Below are 8082 nucleotides of genomic sequence, written 5' to 3' on the forward strand. Positions count from 1 at the left end.
TCTCAAACATACCTCTTCTCTTCCTTCTCTTAATTTTTGATTAGGTATTGAACTTTTTGCCATTTAGCAAAGTATGTGTATAGTGCATCTTGGTCTGTGTCATCACTTTGTGATCATCACTCCCCTTAGTCCCACCTCTTCCTTATATTTCTTAGTTCTGTGGTATATACAATGAAATACTGCAAGCATTCTAGCCTCTTCCTCCTTCATTCTTCCACCCCCTCCCTTTGGATCCACTCTCCCATTTTTCAAATGAATTAATTGAACTATAATAGACACTATAGAGAGAGCAAATAGTAACATTCTTTAAAAAGATTAAGTCAAAGCCCAATCAAATAAGTACCAGGAAAAGGTCACTAGCATCTATTATTTTATTAGGCTTTTGTGCATCCAGTATAGCAGTGTTACATGTCACAGTTTAGCCTCTTAAATGTTCCCACATTTGAAAGTTTTATTATACTTTAAAGTCTTCTCTTGTTTTCAACCTTTGGTTACATAGGTATCGTTTTGTTAATGAAAGGAGATGGGACCCCAGGATAGAGCTCTACCATCAGAGCCAGAGCTCCACTTCAGGCTTTTTGGTGAATAAATAGCAAAACAAGTCTTATGGTCTTTCCTGTTCAGCCTGGCTTAGAAACTCAGATCCTCAGATCTCAGCCTCCTGAGTAACTAGAATTAGGATTACAGGCATGAGCCAGAGTTTTCCCTGTTTTTTAAAATACTTTTTTATTGTAAAAATAGTGTACAGATGGGTTACAATTACATGAGTAAGGTAATGTGTACATTTCCTACCGAGCATTGTTACCTCCTCCTTTGTTTTCCTCTAGCATCCCTTCCTTCCCCATCTCCCCTACTCCTCCTTCCCCTCCCCCCACTTATATGGTCATCTTATATGACCATATAAGATGATCTTAAGAAAAATTATCCCCAAGAGAGGTTCACAAGTGGTTATTTTCTTTCTTGCTATTGTTTTTAACATATTTATAATGTGCTATGTGATTGTTTTGTTTCTTTTTTCTTTTTTATTGTCGGTCATGGGTGCTGAACTCTGGGCCTGGACGCTGTCCGTCAGCTCTTCAGCTTAAGGCTAGCATTCTACCACTTGGGCCACAGTGCCACTTCTGGCCTTTTCTGCTTATTTGGTGCTGAGGAATGGAACTTAGGGTCTCCGGCATGTAAGGCAAGCGCTCTACCGCTGAGCCACCTTCCCGTCCTTTTTGTTTCTTTTGTATGTTTTTTCCCCACAGTATAACCCCTGTTTCCACTGTATTTTATTCCAGTGTCCTGAATCTTGTATATACACTTTTTAATTTCGGGAGGGGAAGGGAAGAAATGCTTAAATAGGGATACAGATTTTCCCAGTTTTTTTTTGTTGTTGTTTTATGAGGAGTTAAAGAAAGGACCAGAGAAGCTTATTTTTCCTGGGTCAAACTCTTGTTTGTAGGTGGTTTTCAACCTTGAACATTTGTAACCTCTGTTCACTGTGCATTATAGCCCTCTGTTTATTCTGAGAATCTGCTTCTGTTTTAAATCCCCTTCCCCATGGTTCCCTATGCTCTGTACTTCAGGTCCCCTGCTTTTCATTATCATTTATTACTTCTTTTTTTGATTCCCTTCCAAATCTTGACATGAAATTCTGCTAAATCCCCTTTGCATCATGTATATTTGCTTACCCTGGAGAGCAGATGAATTTGTTCTGCCCCTCCTTAGAGCACAGTCCTGATCCTGTGTGGATCCAGCATCCTATTAGGTCATAGAGTTGAGTCTTGTCTAACCATTGTTGTAGAATGCCTAGAGCAAAAATGTTGAATAAATTGTCAACATTTTAGCAAAGCTCACATACCTAAGGATCTTGCATGAGGACGAACAAATACAGAATTTCCACAGTTTACCACACTATCCACTTCTCCTTTGGCCCCTCCATCCATGGATTCTGCTGACTTTGCACAAACTGTCCCCTTTGTTTTATATATATATATGTGTGTGTGTGTGTGTGTATAAAACCTCTCATAATATAAGAGGTTTTGACTATGGAGAATTGTGTATTGTCACCAATTTATATTCAGTTGTTCTCATGAATGTTTCCTTAGGTTTACAACATTCCATAAATATGGCCCTCAGTTTGCTGAAGCAAAGATTCTGATAAACCAAGATAGATTTGTATAGTGTAACATGTGTATTCCACATATGTTCCTGTGTGTTCTACCTAACAGAACTTATTAAATGATTTTATATCTAAATCATAGAATTGTATTCTCCAATGAGATGGAGCAGTATGATCCTCCCACACAGCAGACAATATAAAATAATCCAGCTATTTTAAAAACCACAGTATAAGATTTTTCGATACATGTCTCTAAGCCATAAGGGAAATGCCTGTCTTGATCGATTTACTCACTCATAGAAAGCTTTGAAATGGTATTAACAATACAGACTTAACTATAATTCAACAGAGCATCAACTCTAGTAGCCTTTACAAAAACTTAATAATATTATGCTGAAAAAGTGCTTAATCTCTACCCATGTTTCCCAGGAAGAGGTTTCCCCTTCTCTTCTGCTCTGTCTCAGGAGTACAAGCATTACTTGAAGATTTAACTACAAACAGGCCAAAGCAGTTGGCTTAGAAAGATTGCAGTAAAGGTTAGACATCTCAAAGGCAGATACCAACAGCAAGCAATTCCCTGTGCACTGTGAGAGAACAGAATGAGGATGTGGGGCTGCATCGAGCATATTGCATCCACACTGCTCTACTCTGCCCAGGTAGGTAACAGACTTTAATATCCAGTAATGGAGTCAAAGAAATGTGAAAGCTAACAGAAGTGAATATCTATATTCCTGTGGAGTGGGAAAAATTCTCCTCAGGGTGACAGGAAAGCCAGAAGGAAGGATGGAAATAATAGATTGGAGTATGTTTCCAAATGTAATATTTAAAAAACCTTTTTGTGACAGTGAGTGTTTTGAGATACATCCCTGTCCAGGGATGTATAAAGGGTCTGTTTTCTGAATGTCCTGCAAATGTGGAAAGGTTGGGCAGGAACGAAGAACAATGCTGTGGAGGTCCATTTTCAATATTAGGATATGTACAAGTGTCGATTCTGCATGCAGACAAGGAAAGAGCTTTATGGTCCGTAGGTTCTTGCCTTGGTGGGCATGGTCATTTCTAGGTCTTATGCTTCATTATGGCTGTGCCCAACGCACCCCGTGCGGTGTCCTTATGACCCATGCACTTGAATGCGCCTTGGCGCTTGCAGCTGTGCACGGGCAGTTGGTGTGTGCATTCGTTCTGTTTTCTCCTTAACTTTGTTGTAAGAGTTAAGGTAAGGCCTCAGAGCAGTGCTGACTTCATGTTGAGCAAATGGGACTGACAGTATGTGTGTGTTGGGGAGGAGGAGCAGGTCAAAGGGCTCCGGTGGGTGTGGCGTGTGGCCCATGGCCTTGTAGGGGGACGAGCCTCGCTCGAGGTCGCCGTCCTGTCCCTGACAGGTGGTACTGTCGCATGGGCCTTTGTCATGGTGGTGCGGTCTGGACAAAGGGAGGTGGCCGTGGGGGGTGGGCAGAACGAGAGGGGCGGGCAGGAGGGTGAGGTCGGAGGCCCTCCCTGAGTCACGTGGACGTGCTGGGAGCTGGTCAGCACACCGGGGACCGGGTGGGTGGGGAGGGGGCACGGCTCTGTGGGTCAACTTCTGCCGGCTGCCCCGAGCACTCTTGCAAGGTGGACGCAATAGCAGCTACTTGGTGGCTTTGGGCGGAAGGATCTGGTTTTGGCGCCATGGGGAGGGAGGTGGGGTGGGGGATGCGGGATGAAGGATAGAGGGAGAGATGAGCCTTTGGGGTGTCTAGGAGGTGCTCATGGAATCCCGGGGTGCGGGGCGCCTCTGATGGCCCCAGGATGGAGGATCTTGAGCGTGGGGTGGGGCGGGAGCGTGCTGAGGAAAATGCTTGGCCACCTGGGTGCGGGGCTGTGTTCAGCTCCTGGTCAGCGCCAGGGGGAGGCCAGGGTCCCACTGCCTGTGAAGCAACTTCTCCTGTGAGCAGAGATAAAGACGGGCGGCCTGGTCCCAGGGGAAGGATCGCGTTTGGAGGCCACTGCAGAGTAACCTGGCCGCGGTGGGGCGGGTGACCAAGGAGTAAGGGGAAAGAGAAGCCTTGGGCCCTGACAGTCCCCAGACATAAGCACTGGTGTTGGCCACAGGACAGACTGCGGACTCTTCCCTGAGCACCCGCCTGCGGTCAGGACAAGCAATGAGAAAAGTTCCTTCAATGTCGATGCTAAGGAATCAGGTCAGCAGAAGTCAAAGCCGGCATTGGGAAGGTTGCTTCCCACAGCTCAATGCATTAACTTCTTCCCTCTTCAGTAAGGAGTGAAAACAAGATGTCAGTGGTTCAAGACGGTAGTAGATACTTGGGAGGTGGATAATGGAAGAATCACGTTTTGTGTCCACTGTAGTCTGGTGGCTGTGGAGTTGGGTGGAATTGGGGAAAGGAGAAATATGAGAGAGAGACTTTTAAGATGATATCGGAAACCCTAAATGATCCTCAGAGTGGCTTACTTGTGTTCCACACACACATATGCTGCAATCTTGCATGGGCATCCTAAGGCAGGTTATGCAGTGTGGAAATTGCCTGGCTATCTTGACCCTACACAATTTGTTCATCAGGAATACACAGCTGGAGTGGGGACCTGAATTGTATGGTCTAACTGCTCTGTGAATAAACTTCTCTCCAATGACTAGAGCAGTGATAAATTCAAGACACTGATGGCTCACAGGTGTAATTTTAGCTAATTAGAAGGGTAAAGCTGACGGTTCTTTTTCTGAGTCCACTCTGTTTTCCGGTGTCTGCAGTGGGGTGGAAGTCGAAGGAGTAATTTGAGCCGCATTAGCCTTACTGAGTTGAGGAGGGGATGACTAATGGCCAACATACATGTGATGGAATCCTCCAGGGACATAGGAATGGAGAGCAGGGCCCAAATGAGGAAGTTGCCTGGCATTCTTGACTCTGTGGGATCTGTTCAGCAGAAAGTCAGAGGAGGAATCTGGGAGGGGGAACCATCATTACCCTTTGAATTATCCTCTCTCTTGTGAGTACAGCAGTAGTAAAAGATAGATGCCAGTGTGGTGACAGTGTCTCATATCTGTCATCCTAACTGCACAGGAGGCTGAGATCTGAAGATTAGGGTTTGAAGCTACTCTAGGCAGGGAAGTCTATCAAAGTTTTTTCTCCAAAAAGCAGAAAGTAGACCTATGCCTGAAGGGTTTGATTGCCAGTCTTGATAAAAAAAAGTAAAAGGACAGCATCAAGTCCCTGAGTTCAAGTTTCAGTGCAGGCACAAAAAGGTAGGACTAAATTGGGTACTGGAGTGGCTTACAGTGTAAGAAATGCTTCATATAGGTGATGGGGGTTACACTTGGAGTTGTAACACTCACTGAACCTACATTGTGGGTGCTGGTGATGGAAACATGGAGAATCAACCACATGAAGCTAAGGGGATGGGGTGGGCAGCTGGTGAGGAAGATGACTAGAATACAGGAACTATTGTGAAGCAGTTAGGACTGGTGGACCATAGGGATGGAAGAGGTTCACATTGTTGTGTTAATCAACTCCACTAGGCCTTGAGCAGTTTAAAAAAAAACTTAATTGTAGCACTGGCTTTGCTTGTAGCTGCCTAGGAGGCTGAGATTAAAGGATCACATTTTGAGGAAACCTGAGTAAAAAAATTGGATAGCCTTATCTCAAAGACAATCTTCAAAAACCTGGCCTGGTAATATGTCTCAAGTAGTAGAACACAAAACTAGCAAACTGGAGACTGAGTGTTCAAAGTCCAGGCCAGAAATGAACAATTGTCCTGCTAGCAGAACAACTAAAAACTACCCAAAGAGGAATGGAGGACTATATTCCATCCAAGAAGCCATGTTTCTTGCAAGAGGGCCTAGGTAGAGGTCATGTAATCAAAATTCTATTGTCTCCACCTTGAATTTTTTTCTTGTTACTATTTTTCTTAGTTCACAAGTTTATTATGAAAAACACTGCAATGCTCTTGTGCAGTAACATCTTACAGGAGGGGGAAACAGCTGTTCAAAACAACTCACCAGGTTCTGACAGTAACAAAGAACAACATGGGGCTGAGATTTGAGAAGGGAATAAACTGAGTGCAGACAAATCATACAATTAAATTAAATGGTATCCCTGAAAATAAACAAAACAATTTCAAAACTCACAAGTAAAGGGGGAGGCCTTGGTACTTATTTTTTAAAATGTTCATTAAGCTCCAATGATTGTTTGCTGCTATCCTTATCTACAGTCATGCTGAGTAAAGTTATAGCTAAATGGAAGTTAAATTGTACTCATGAGGTGTTAATGGTTACATCTTATTATCTGCAGTCTCTCAGAGAAGGCAAAAGTAACTACAAATAGCTCTATGCCAGAAACTGGTTTCTTGACCAACAATGTCGCTTCAGCATGTAATGAACTTGTTCATTCTAAAGTGGTCACGGCTGTTGTTGACAAGAAGCTTTGTATTTTTATATGGCACATCTTTTGGTCCATGTGAAAATAAGTTTTTTGAATGTTAACTATTTTCTGACACTTTTTTCTTGATGCCACCATGACAGCAATCCAAAACCAATTGATAAAATCTGTTAAAGCGACAAAGAAAATATTATAAACAATTGATTTCCTGGTAAAATTGGATTTTCAACATCTTTCACAAGACAAACAAGGCAAAGGATGTTTGCCAAAGGAATTAAGGGTATTTTGTACAATTCATATGTTTACCTTATCATATATGTATGCATTTGATTGGAAAGTATACATGTTTACAAATGCATTATGACATATTTTAATATACCTCCACAAATTTTAAAATTTATAATCCAACCATTTACAATAGGATTTAAAATATTGCTGTCTATGAGTTGCATTTTCATAATATCAGTGCTATGTTTCAGAGTGAACTATGGATAAGCAAAGGAAATATAAATGCAGTGTGTTGAAACATTTTAGGGCACCATCCAAGAAACCAGAGCTTAGGTGGTGAGTATCTTAGCAGTGCAATTTGAGTCATAGGAATTGATCTTTAAATGTAAACTAGAATAGATGCAGGTATAAAAGTGAAGAAGTGAAATGCTATTGAATAATATTTGAGTCTCATGATCCTGGAGGATGATATTTTTACCAGGAATATGTCATCTGAGTGCATTGTCAAGCCTTTATACAAGAGTTGGCATACATGATCTTAGTGCAGATGAAAATACCTGTAAAGTCTTTGTCCTTGTGGCCTACTATTTAGAGTAGCCTGTCTGAGAGAAGAGTTGCATTAGTATGAATATATATATATATATATATACATACATACATATTCATATATATAGTTGCAAATATATGTAGATATTCAAAATATTTTCAAATTATTCATTATTAGCTCTATGTATTATTTGTGCACATTACATATCTGTGATATATAAAATGCATATATCCATGATGTACATAGCTGTTGTATATCAATTAATCTGTATGTTCTCACACTCCTAGGCTCAGCAGGTAACTGAGGAGAAACCTCAAAACTTTATATCCATTGGTTAAGCTGTACGATATTATGTGTACTAGAGAGAAGAAAGATGAAGGAGTGTTCAAGACTGGAGGTGATTTTCCAGAAAGAATGCTTGCTGTGGAAAAGGGATGTGCATCCTGCACAGTGAAATACAAGGAAAGTGAGCAAGTAAAATGTTGAAATGTTGTTGAAAATTGACTGGATAGTTGAGGTAACTACCATTTTATGCTTCTTGTTGCCTCACATCAAAAAACCTTGTACCTTTTTCCCCAAAATGTATTTAATGCATTTTGAAAACACAGTTCTTTTTTAATTTTTATTTTTTTATTGTGAAATACTGCACAGGGGGTTACAATTACATGGGCAAGATAATGAGTACATTTCTTATCAAGCATTGCAGCCTCCTCCTTTGTTTCCCCTTCCCATCCCTTCCCATCCTCCCCCCCACAGCCCCCACACAATCCTCCCTGCCCCCCCCCCACCAAAGTTGTAAAGTTCGTTTTCGACATAATGACTTGTACATCTCATTGTTG

Source organism: Dipodomys ordii, unplaced genomic scaffold (genome assembly GCF_000151885.1).
Source record: "Dipodomys ordii isolate 6190 unplaced genomic scaffold, Dord_2.0 Scaffold219, whole genome shotgun sequence".
Lineage (NCBI taxonomy): Eukaryota > Metazoa > Chordata > Mammalia > Rodentia > Heteromyidae > Dipodomys > Dipodomys ordii.